A 13,802-nucleotide genomic window follows, 5' to 3' on the forward strand; every position below is an offset into this window, starting at 1 on the left:
AATGAAAAAAAGATGCATTGAGAGTACTTATACGTGAAATTGGTCAGAGATTTGGGGACATTAATGTCTCCGCCATGCCTCAGACACCTCAGAGCTCCGTTTCTAGTTCAAACTTTTTTACACAGTTTTGGATGATGACAACTTGCATAATAGTATTAATCAATTACAATACCATCCACCATTTTTGGTAGTGGATTCGTCATCGATCGTTGTGTGGTTTCCAGGATGTATTTTTTACTTAAAATCTCAGGGTCGCATGGTCCAGTCTCACATCTTCCAAGTAATCCAGTTGTATTACTTTTTAGCTAATTTTAACCATTGTTTAATGTTATTGTTTCTGTGAAACACTGAGCAAAAACAAAATCCATATGAATTTAGTTACTGGAGTATATTTATGGGGGAAAAAAAGAGCTAAATCACAAGTCTTCCTTTGAAGTTGAAAGATCAGATTGTTCTTTTGGCACTGATAAAGACCTCTGTGGTTTGGCAGTGGGTTGATGGCTGAATCGCTGCTTTCTCCATTACTTTATCTCTTGGGCCTCAAGCTGTTTTACCTGTCTACATTTTTTTTCTGCTACTGTAAGCTCGAATTCCCCCTTCATTGATCCTGATGTCTGTACTCCCCCTGTCCGTCTCGCTAATGCTCCCTTTTGCCTCTTTCATCCGGATTGTGGTGGTACGATGAGGTGGCAAAAAATAAAAGTGGAAAGAAAAGAAATCAATAACAGAGCCAAGTGAAAAAGGTCAGAGTTCAACGGGGTCCTTGACTAATGGGAGGAGTGGCAGGGCTCTGGAGTTCAGGGGCCGGGGGAAAAGTGGGGGCAGGGGAATGATGGAGATCACATTCTCATTCATCGATCCAGTCACTGTGCGCTAGTGAAGGGTTATCAGAGAGGGGCTTGAGGCAGGGTTATCAGATCAGCAGAAACAAGAACAGGCTTTATCAGGCTTGGGGCCAACGAGTGTCAAAGCATCACAGAGAAAGAGAGAGGAAGTGATAGTGCTATGATGCTGGGACTTTCCCAGGGGAATGATAATGAAGGTTAACGAGGGCTAATGGGTGAAAAAAAGAGCAAAACGTGCATCCTTCATTGCAAATATAGGTAAGAAAATGCTAACAATGGGCTAACATCAGCAAACAACACTGTCACTGAGCTTAACATGTATGCAGTGAGAGAAATACTGTGGACAAATCCTGGATTGTAATAGGTCAGGTTGATTAGTCATTAATCAGGTGTTGATCAGTTTTCTATAAGCAGCTTTAAAAGTAGTGCTGCTGCACATCCCAGATTTATATTAATGCACTCACTCAAATATGGAGATTAGGAGCTATCAATATAAGCTCAAATGTTGTTGTCATGAAATGCATCAAAGATGATGAATCAGATCATTACTGAATAACTTACCTTTCCTTTTTTCCTTTGTATCTTTAATCCTTGTATTAATAATATAATTTAAACCATGTCCATGTTTGTCCTTTTTTTCTTTTTAACTACAATAAAATATCAATATTAAATATTGTAATTTTTAAAGTATGTTAAGCTTAAATAAAAATGAAACAATTACATAATTTACACACATCTTTCATTTTTATATACATGGAATGTCTGTCATGTTTGTACTATAAATAAATAATTACCTTTTCCTTAATTTTCAATTTTTTCGATTTTAAAATTATCTTGGAAGGTGTTTTACTTTTCATCCCTTTAATGTTAAGAAGGCCTTATAATACTACTACTACTACTAATAATAATAATGATAATTTGAATTAATCTGTTCTGCCCAATATGATAATCTTCATTCACATTCTGTCACTCTCAGGACTGAAGTCCCTCTGAATTTCAGATCTGTAATCGTTTACTGTAATCTCTAAAGTGCTGTTTAATCACTCAGCTTTTCTTGGTATCAGCTCATTTTCCTCTCAATGGACTAGAAACGAGAGAGAGAGAGAGAGAGAGAGAGAGAGAGAGAGAGAGCAGGAGGGTTGTAAGGGAGGAGGGGAGAGCATGAAAAGCAAATGAACTGCCATTTGAATGACTGACATCTTCATGATACGGGTAATTATCACCGCTGATGTTCTCAAATGAGTTGAGGAGGCCTGTACACCGGCTGCCTCCTGAGGGATGTGGGGTTACACAAAGATGATGTAATACACACCGGCTGCCAGCCTATAAATGTGCGGACAAATGCGTGTACACACACACACAGGCGATATAACCCGAAGATATTTCTATGGGACATGTGTGTGCACTTAGTATATATATAAATGTTCTAAACACATATTTGTTCTTCTTTATTTGAAATATAATAAATTATATATATATATATACAAACAGATTGTAAATATATATATTTTTTTAAAGAAAGAAAAAATTACAGCAATACAGATAATATTATATCACATTGCCCAGGCCTACACACACCTTTTTCTTTATATTGTGTTGTGTTTGCAAGACTATATTATTGTTAGTAAAAAGCTGCTGTTCTGCGTTTACACACAAATACTCAAATATTTAACAAGTGCATGTGTAAGAGAAATGGTAAAGAGAGCAAAAAAGAGACGAGATGAGACAGTACGACAGCAAGGACGTAAAAGACGAGTTCTGGGGCAGACGTCGAGAAATCCATGTGCAATTTAGATGGAAATTTAATGACCCCATGGTAGCAGTGAATTAGGACGCTGATCAATTGATCATGTCAAGGACAAATAGGTAAACAAACATGTGCATTAATTCTGACCGCTCTCCTGCTCCTCTGCCTCCTGACTGCCGAGACGGCAATCACAAATCACCCAACCACAAGTACAGAGCGAGGGTGAGAGAGAGAGAGAGAGAGAGGGGAAACAAAAGCTGATGAAATACAAACAGAAAAACAAATACAAAATAAATTTACATGCATGTCACGTCAATAAATGTAGAAAGTACAGGACTGTTAATTAAATGATTTGTGTTTATGTTAAATGTTGATATTTTTATTTCTAACATGTCAACTACCTACAAGCAAAAAAGCTGAAAAAAACTGAGACCAAACAAACAAAAAAAAACCATTAAAATAACAAAATTTTATGAAAGTCGACTAAACATGAGAGGGAGAGAGAGAGAGAGAGAGAGAGAGAGAAGTAAATCTGCAAAGTAAATACGAAATAATATTTATGGGAAAATGAAACATTTATATTGTGAATGTAATCGTTAAAAAAATGTAAACAACAATTAGATCTAAATTAAAAGATTTTAAATTAAAATAAAAAAAAACATAATAAAAAGTGCAAAGTTAAAAATGCATATTTATGCTTTTTAGACACAGCTTTATTAATGATCAAATTAATGTGTGTAAAAGTTTGTGCACGCATCTGTGTGTGCGTTTAAAAAAATCTGTTCAAATAAACTAAAAAAAGAAAAATGTAAACGAACTGTAAAATTAAATGTATATAAAGTTTAATCAATCAATCAAATCAATCAATCCATTTTGGACAAACAGACAGAGGACTGACTTCATTCTTTACTTGTCTCCCACTGAGACAGTCCAACCCTCCTCTTTACACGGATAGTTGAGCTCAGCAAGACTCCTTTCACCAACATGGGCTGAGGAGATGAAGAGAAACGAACGAGAAAGAGACAGACAGATGGAGAGAAAGGAAGACAGACAGACAGACAGAAACACACACAGACAGCAAGACAGCAAGAGACTCATTTAATCTAGGCAGCTGATCCAGATCACACAAGACATCTGGTTCATCTATTTTACTCCAGTCTATCTTTTTCTTTTAAAAATAGCTATACAGTATAAAGAAGTTGCTTCAGGTGCTTCTTTGTATATGGACTTGAATGTACAACTGAGAAGTTTTTTGAGACTCTTATGTCTAGCTACGATTACCACAGGAGGCTATAAAAATCCAGCTAATTTAATTTATGCAGAAATTCCTCCATTTAAAAATCAAAATAAACTCCCATATTCACATAAGAGCAGGATCTGGGGTTGTGTGTTCCTGCCAAGTCACTTTATAAAAACAATAAATAAAAAAAATATGTTTAAATGCTCACGGTTTTGGGTTAATTATAGTATTATATGAAGATACTGTAGCTAAAACTGTAGCTATCAACTTTTTCCCTGCTAGCAAAGCTACCCATTTACCACAAGATATAATTAGTAGCCAGCTAAAGTTACCAAAAAAGCTTACTGCTAGTTAAAGAGAAGGTTTTTTTTTTTTTTTTGTTACCACAGATGGTTATTGCTAGTCAGCTAAACTTAATGTTACCTCAGGTGGTTAGCGCTAGCCAATTAAAGTTACCACAGAAAGTTAAAAGGTCTTGCTAGTAGGTAGTATTAGTAGTAAGTTGGCTTAGGAGGTTAATAAAATGACTATAAATGGCCAAACTACAATTACCACTTAAAGTTATTGCCTCCAGGCTACAGTTGCCACAGAAGTTTATTGCTAGCTACAGTACCTAAATTACAACCAAAGATTACTGATCTCTAGCCAAAGTTACCATAGGATGTAGCTAACTAAAGTTTGCACATAATGTTATTGCTAGTTAGCTAAAGTTACCAAAGGTGGTGACTGTTAGCTAAGTTAAGTCACATCATACTATTATTAAAATAAAATGTCCACAGAAGATTAACGCCACCAAAGGACAGTTACCACAGGTTACCACTGGAGGTTGCTGACACATAGCTAAAGTTATCACAGAAAGTGGTTGCTAGCTAGATAAAAAGTCACAACATATGATATATGATATGACATATGATAAAATAAAATTGGTACAGAAGGATCTCACCACACTATGGGTATCTCATTGCTAGCTAGCTAAAATTACCTCAGGAAATTATTGCTAGCTAGTTAAAGTTACAATGGGAGGCTAGTGCTAGCTAACTAAAATTACCACATTTGATTATTGTTAACTAAACATACCACAAAAGGCAATTACAACCCCAGTGACTATTACCAGAGGAGTTTCTTTTAGCTTACTAAAATGTCACAGGAAGATACTAACTCCCAAAATGACCACATGAAGTTGTACTTTAGCTTTTACATGATCGACTGTTAAGCTAAAATAAAAATAAAACTTACAGGCATCTTTGTATCTATTGTTGTCTTGCCACAATGCATTTTGGATATTTCCAGTTTTCAATGCTAGCCAGTAAGTTTTCTTAGCAAGTTACATTAATTGCAGTCTTACTTCCTGTTTTTATTACTCATGTGATTACAAATAAACCAATGAGATTGCAGCGGGTAGAAAATATGCAGTAGTTAATTCAATGTAATTCTTGTCAACAATTAGGGGCATTATCAACATTAACAAAAAGGAATGAACATGCTAGTATACGTTATAACTGGCATTGGTCAATCATAAATTTTTTTGTGTTTCTAAAAATGTGTAGATTTTACAGTCATTTAAAGTTTTTTTTTGTTGTTGATTGCCGTTGAGTAGAATTTCTGATAAGTCTCATAAAATGTACTGTATACGTAAATAAATAAATAAATAAATATTGTTCCATTAGTGAAAAGGAAGGCAGATTTTTAGTCTTAAAGTCTGATGACTGATCACTGCTGCTTAGTAACTACCAGCAGCATCTGTTACAGCTGTGGCACAATCTATAACTCATCCATCAAACGCAAACAGACTCGTCTACTGTAAACAGGAAGCTCGTTTACATGTCAAAACCAACTGATATGTCAGAAACTATCTCGCTGAGACGCTGAGAGGCTCTCACAGCTGTCACACATGAACAGCTAGTGCAGATCATGACGGAAGAACAATTAAGCTCTGAAATAAGCACCTTAAATCATCTCTTATATCCATTGATCATCCTTGCAAAAGCCTTTAGCCTCTCCGATATCACCCTATCATGGGCCTAAACTTTGTCCCGTTTAACCGTCAATGCTAAGTACTGTTAATGAAAAGGGCCTCGGATGCATGATTCCCTCTGACTCCCAAAACATCTTGATTACTGCTAAATCACTCTGGCTGGGAGTCAATATGCCTCAGAGAAAAGAATGGTTACCGTTTTAATAGATGTCTAAATACAATTAGACACTAAAATTAGATAGGAATGCGCTTTTATAGACTTTAGATACTATCAAGGATGCAGAGGTTTTGTTTTCTAGTAGTACAAAGGAACAGCATGCTTTCACAAAGCAATTATTAAATATACATTAAATATACTGAATATATAAAAACTAGCATAAATGTGTCTTATTTTCTTACTCATTTAACAAAATGTACACTTTGACAAATTAAATCAATGACTAACTTAGAACTGTTAGAACTGAAAATGTTTTAGATTAATTGTTAGCATGCTAACATGAGCCACGTTGTCAATTTATCAGTAGTCAATTTCAGAATCTTTGCTAATGCTACCTAGTACTGTAGCTACTAGTAAACGTTCATTTAGAAACTCCTCCTTGATGGTACTGTATCTAGCTAAGTGTCTTGACGACAAATAGATAAACGTTCCCAATGTTTGCTGTGTTTGAGATTATCCCAAAGCGTTTATATTGGTAATGCTAACTTATTAAAATTTAAGGAAAGCATAATTTAGTCTCAAACACGGCAAAAAAATTTACATACAGTACACATACAGTTATCAGAAATGGTTCATGTTTTAAAAGCGCCTCTAAACTGGATTTTTAAAATAGAAATAACTCATAAATTGTAATTGTAATGTAAGGAAATTATATTTTCCTCACATTATATCCTCTTGATACTTATGACCCTAGTCTTATAATGCTCTTAGACAGTGACAGGTTGCTTTAAGAGACAGTTTTTTTTGCGATGCCAGGAGCTTTCTGAAAACAGGCTTTTGTAAAACAAGGAATTTAAACCAGATTAAAGCTCAACAATCACACAATCCGTCATGTTTATGCCTATAATTCTTGCTTGCAGAAGAGGATTTATAGTTATCGTAGAAAGCTGAGCATCAGGCAGTCACACTGCAACAATATTTTACAGTGAGGCCAGGTAATCCTGTAGAGGTGCTTCAAAAAAAGAAAAAAACACAGACAGATGAAAACAGCATGCAGGTTCAAATCAAGCCTTTTGTAAGTGCCGCTAAGCTCGAAGAGACCTCAGGATTTCTGAAGGATTGAGAGGGATTGGCTTAGGTGACTCTCTAATGAGTCTATTGTTCTTTTGTTTGTGCTGTTAAGGGGAATTAGCTGTATTAAGGTGCAGGAGTCAACCTTAAAGGCCTAGACAGAACTCCATTGTGTGCACTTACCTGCGCCTTGGTTTAAAATATGGTTTAAAATGCAAGAGAATAAAAAAATCATGCATTGATAATCATCAAACCCAAAATAATGTTTTTGTATTCGCTGTTTTTGTATCTTGTATAACACATACAGTATTTCAATTCAATTCAATTCAATTCAATTCGTGGAATGCTTTTATAAATGCCCATTGTCACAAAGCAGTTTTTACAGAATCAAAAGAAAATCATGGAAATGTGTATGAAATGTGAGAAAATATGTATAATTTAAATTGTCAGTTTGTCCCTAATGAACAAGCCAAGCATGACAGTGCTGAGGAAAAAACTCCCTGAGATGGCAATAGGAAGAAACCTTGAGAGGAACCAGACTCAACAGGGAACCCATCCTCATATGGGTGATAACGGATAGGAAGTTTAATATAACAGTTGATGTGTTTAAGTTAATATGGAGTCCAGTTCATCATTGGAGGTTCAGGTAATGAACTATTGAATGCCTGCAGTGTCTGCCAGCTGTCTGCATCAGTCGAGGGCAGGACCATCTTCGTACCAGTACATACACTACCATTCAAAAGTTTGGGGTCATTTTCTAACTCTGTGATTGTTCCTAATTTTTATTTAATTCTACATTGTAAATGAATGCCGAAGGCGTCCAAAAAATGCATTAATCTTCTTTGAACAGTTAATAGTGAGATGTTTCTGCTACTTATGCTCTGTAAAGACTTCATAACGCCTCTAATCTGAGGTGCTGTTAATTGGTCATTTTTCAGGATGATAACTCTAAATGAACTTCTCGTTAGTGGCAGAGGTAGGTTTTGGTCTCGCCCTCCTGGGACGGCCTTCATGAGAGCCAGTTTCATTATGGTGCTTGACGGATTTTGCAAACGTACTTGAGAACACTACTCTTGCAAGAACGAATACAGAAAGGCTGACCTCTGTGTCTTAAAATAACAACTAACTGTTGTTTTTCTTGTTTTTACGTAATTACCTAATCCCATATGTGTTATTTTATAGTTTTGAAATCCTCAGTATTGTTGTAGAATGTAGAAAATAAATCACTAAACAAAAACAAAGAAATTTGCAAGTGACCCCAAACTTTTGAACGGTAGTGTACCTTTTAATACAGTGTTTTTTATGTGAATGATTTATCTTTTACATTCTACAACAATACTGGATTTTTTTTAAACTATGAAATAACAACAGTAACAGTTGTTATTTTAAGCCATAAAGCTCAGCTGTTCTGGAACAGTTCTCACAAGAACAGTATTGTTTCGAGTGCGTTTGCAAAACCCATCAAGCACCATGATGGAACTTAATCTCATGAAGACCTTCCAAGGAAAGCATGACTAAAACTTACCTCTGCTGCAGCGGAGAAGTTGATTTAGAGTCACCAGCCTCAGAAATCACCAATTAACACCCAGAAGACTTTATATAGCAGACGTAGCAGATATGCATCTCAATATCAATTGTTTAAAGGCATTACATATTACGAATGTCTACAGCATTGTGTAGAAAAACAACCGAAATAGATGGTGTGTTCAAAACTTTTGACTGGTAGTGCAGCTAAGGTTTTAGCTATATATTTATATTAATGAGCTCGTTCTAACAATTTTATAGTAACAGCTCGTGAACAGGGACTAGTATCCACAAAAAAGATAAAAAATTATTGATATGGTGAACTTATTCAACTCAAAAAAGAGGTGGATGAGAGAATGGCAATTTATAGCTGCTATAGTGAGGGTGAGAACAGGAACAAACCTGTTTTATGAACATTAAATGTAACTAAACAGAAAAAGTGTAATTCGTTAACACGCGTGGTACAGGAGGAATAAAACACTTCAGGTCATGATGTTATTGGAAAAATAATTATAACTCCGCTTCACCAGACCTTTCTAGAACAGCACTGCGGAGCGTGCTTTTTTTTTTATTTATAATTTTAAAAAGTCTGAAAATTATCTAAAAGTAAAGGATGATATTACTACAGTGTTCTTAACACTAACTGTTGTTGAATAAATCTCTAGAACTGAGACTCAAAACAGGAGCTCGTGTGGACAGCAGATCCAAATGTACTGTACACATCCATCACAATCTTCAACAGGTTAAACAACTTAAAATGTATTACTAGACATACTGTATTAAATGCGTTACAATAATTCACTTACGATCAACTGTTACTAATCGTATCAAAGTGTCTAAGTGACATACTGTAAGAGCATTAAATCACTCTTATGTGTTTGAAAATAAAATAAAGCCCCATTATTTCTTTCTATCCTAATCCTTCAGCTGTAAATGTGTGAAAAGCTGAAACTCAGCTCAGGGCAGAAATCAGAAATCAATCTCCAATAAGGCATCAGTGCTTCCTGTTTAATACAGAAAACCACTCGATAGGCAGCTGGCCACTTAAAGGAGTAAAGAGTCTCTTTACCCGGTTAATTATCCAATTACAGCTAATAGACCCCCCTCCTTACACACCCACACACACAGACACACACACACTCACAATTTACACATCATTCAGAAAACATTAGCTCTGTCCTGTTTCTCTTTATTAATAACATGACCGATTATTTACTCGTCTCTCTTATTGATCTTGATAATATCTTCAGAAAAATTATTAACTGTTAATTAAGTAACATGATCTGATTAGTTGTCATTAATTTAAGCAACATCTCATAACAATTATTAAAATATGTGAAAGTGGTGCATATTTAATGGTTTAACCATCACAAATTGTGTTTATTTATGAATCAGTTTATTATTAGATAAAATTTCTTATAATATTAGTAAAAGATTTATGGCACGGAGGGGCTCCTCACTTTGTGATACAGGTCCCTGTGCGATATTTAGGTTCCTGTTTTGAGGTCACCAACAGAAAAATCAAGCAGATTGTATAACATCATCTGAATAAAAGAAATGTGAATTATAGATTACACTTGTTTGATTACAGTCAGGATTTTTCGAGGATTTGTTGCAGGGTGTTGGGGTAAGATAATATGTAAAATAATGCTAATTATATAGATGTGAGTACACAGAGCTATGCAGATGTCCAGATAAGATGATTAGGGAAGATATAATGATTAGTGACTGACAGATATAATGATTACCGTATGAACAGGAAGATTTTTCAGTTATTTTAAAATGGACGCTTTGAAGTGGAACCAACCAAAGGTCTGCTTGTCTAATGCATTAAGGGTGCATTAAAGGAAACTTAAGTGTTTCTGAGCATAAACATTGACATTGAAGTGTAAAGTCAATGTATATATAAGATACAGAGGATATATGATCTTTCCCCTGAAGTGCTTATCAGATGTTTTTGATATGCTTGGTTGAATTTCAGTAGATGTATACAGCAAATGAAGAAAAAAAAAGTTCTTGAATTTATTCATGCTTGATCCTTCACTTTAAAATTTTGAGTTTTTTTTTTTGTCAATATCAGAGAGGTAAAAGCTTGTCAGAAGCAGTTAGTGAAATCTGCTTCTTACCTCACAACCCGAGTGTGTGAGATTTGGTTTCTTAGCCCCTCTTGGCTTTTTTTCCTTCCTCCTTTTCTTTTTTATTTTCGAAGCGAAGGTGGATTAAGGCAGAGGGACTTTTGTTTAGATAAAGCGAGGGATTAGGTGAAGATTTGCCCCCATAAAGTTGTGGGCTTGATGGGCCTTTTATCCCGCCATGTCGCTTAAGCTGTGTTGCTTCTGGATTAGGGCGATACAATAGGTTCCCTTGTGCAAAGGGGGATCCGGGCCAAAGTGAGCGAAGTAGACAGAGGAAGAAAAGGTGAAGAAAAGAGAAAAAGAGAAAGAAAGAAAGAAAGAAGCAAAGAGAGAGAGAGAGAGAGAGAGAGAGAGAAAAGACAGTAAAGGATTGATTTGGAGAAAATGGCAGGTCAGAAAACTTCTAGCATGGGGATTTGTTCTGAAGATCCTGGGATCTTGTCATGAATAATGAGATTTCTCCAGGAATCAAGAAGTGGAAAAAAACAGCACTGCCCCTTTAATACAGGTATCTAATTTAAAGAAACGGAATGAAAAAATGGGTTTAAGATGAAGGTGCTACTAATAACGTGTCTAAGAGATGGCTTCTGGCAAATTGCTTTGTTATTCTTGTCAAAAAAAAGGTCTCCTGGAAGCAGTCGATTTTAAACCATACATCAAAATGATTAATTGCGCTGGGAAGAACAGATGCTGAAATACCCTTGAATGGAGCCTGAGAGGCTAAAGCTCTGCACACAGCAAACCTAATGTATTCATGGAGTTTGCAGAAACATCATTAGGGCTATTAATTAGCTATTAACAGCCAAACCTCACGGTGCATGGCACCAAAAGCCTTTGTTTAATTATTTTCTTCCCAAAGCTATAAAAAGTGCTTTCTCAATTGCTTCAGATGTAAATAAAATAAGGGATTTTTGTATGATGATATAATCTGCTCATTTGCAATTATCCCTGTTTAAAGATTTGGAAAGGGTTTGTTTTCTTTTTAACATAAACTATATATCTATATAATCATTGTCTGGGGGTGAGCTTAAGTTCATCTTAAGTTCTACTTGTCTTTGTTTTTGTCTAGAAGAAAAAGTTTCAAGATGCGAAAAATAATCTTGTCTATAAAACAGTAAGCTTTGGATAGCATTTTATTACTTCAAATGACTTCTTAATTAAAGTACCATAACTTTATACTTTAAAATATTATATGAATTAATATTTGTGCCATTTATATTTCCTCTTTGGTAAGTCGGATCTTTTGAACATTTCCCTTGCAACTCTGATAAACCTCATAAATCAGGAAATCTGTGGCTGTGTCCCAAATGAATATATTCCTGAAATTTGTGCACTGGTTAGTTGATGAAATATTGTCAAAAGCATGGCTAAGCAGGTGCCATAGCTATGGAGCACCCACACCCAACCCTTATATAATATATATAATAACCCTTGTATACAGTGGTTAAGGCATTGGACTACGGTTCGGAAGATCCCAGGTTCAAACCCCACAACCACCAAGTTGCCACAGTTGGGCCCTTGAGCAAGGCCCTTAACCCTCAACTGCTCAGATGTGTATTGAGATAAAAATGTAACTTGCTCTAGATAAGAGCATCTGCTAAATGTATACAATCATATGTAGGCTATAATTTACAATTTAGCAAGATTTTTTAAAACATTAATTATAATTTTAACATGCATACATTATGAAAATTTTACATTAACAAGTTTCTTTAAGTCAGAAAGTAGACTTTTATTGTTATTTCAAACAGTTGAACGATCAACGTTACTCCAGGACCAAGGTGCTACATACAACTTAAATTAACTTAAATAAGCCAAGGACTATACAAAAAGACAACATACAGTGCTTGTAGACATTGACACATGCTATTCTAGTAATCGGAGGCAAAATTCATTTCCATGAAAACCATTAAAAGCCTATCTGAGCTGCACAAAGCAGGACAGTAGCTTTAATATTAAATTAGCTTAAACATAAACAGACAAATAAAAAGAACAACAATAATAAGAAGAATGAAACTGTTACTTTTGTTTTGTTATTTTGTTATTTTTATTAATGTGACAATGATGTCACAGAAATGTGAAAGCATAGGAGCATAGTATTAGTCTCTGTTAGTCTACTATATGCCTAATCAGTAAAAACAAAATATGAATTTCGGGCAAAATTTTTCTTATTTTATTTGTAAATATGGTCTGATTGCATAATGCATTAAAGGTGTATTAAAGTAAACTTAAGTGTTTCTGAGCATAAACATTAACTTTAAAATGTTGTATACATAGGTATATTTACACAGCATATAAAATCGTTCCTCTGTGATGCTTTTCACATGTTTTGATATGCTTTGCTGAATTCATCTAGATGTAAACAGAAAATTATTATTATTCTTATTATTATTTTTACTATTCATACTTTACAATTATTGAGAAAATGTTCTGAATAAATTTACAAATGTAAGAATTCTTGTTGTTGTTGTTGTTGTTGGACTACAGTCTATCCTGTTGTTGTTTACTTCACCCACGTGTTTTCATATTTATAATGCCAGCTCGACTCCATCATGCTGTGTGCCATCTCCACCCGTGCTCCCTGCTCCCTAACTAGTGTGCACTCCAAGCAGTGCACTAGGCATTCAGCAGTGTCCAATAGGGAGCTGTGTGGGATTGAGTAAAGCAGCTTTAAGGAAAGAGCAACGCTTTTTTTCTGCCTTTAATTGCTTTAGAAAGGCTCCTCACTAAGCGACTGGGCGGCTTTACAGCTCGCGGTTAAGGGCTTTATTTCCATCGGCTCACAAGTTAATCCGCTTTCTTTCTCAGAAGAAGAGATAAGGAAAGGATGGGAAAATGGGAGAGGACACACTGGTTTGAGTTTAATAATAATAATAATAATAATAATAATTGTAATTATTATTATTATTATTATTATTATTATTATTATTATAAAACAGCTCGTGCTTGAACCCCTATCTTGTTTAATTGCTAGTTATTAACTTATCTGTTTAATATTGTTTGTTGAGTTAGTATTTAAAAAGTCCCTAATTACAGTGAGTGAAAACTCTTTCTCTCTATAAGTATAATGGTATTAAAAAAAAAAAGATTTCTGGTGAAAGTTCACAA

The 13,802-nt window shown here is 35.0% G+C and overlaps 1 long non-coding RNA gene across 1 annotated transcript; it reads right to left on the reverse strand.

The window, feature by feature from the left end:
* Positions 1-3,417: 3,417 nt before the first annotated feature.
* Positions 3,418-5,153, reverse strand: LOC128512838 (uncharacterized). Its single transcript, XR_008356331.1, has 2 exons — positions 5,069-5,153; positions 3,418-3,581 (listed from the first exon to the last, which is right to left on the reverse strand). It is a non-coding gene; the product is annotated as an uncharacterized LOC128512838 (long non-coding RNA).
* Positions 5,154-13,802: the final 8,649 nt, after the last annotated feature.

This window comes from Clarias gariepinus, chromosome 25 (assembly GCF_024256425.1).
Source record: "Clarias gariepinus isolate MV-2021 ecotype Netherlands chromosome 25, CGAR_prim_01v2, whole genome shotgun sequence".
Taxonomy (NCBI): domain Eukaryota; kingdom Metazoa; phylum Chordata; class Actinopteri; order Siluriformes; family Clariidae; genus Clarias; species Clarias gariepinus.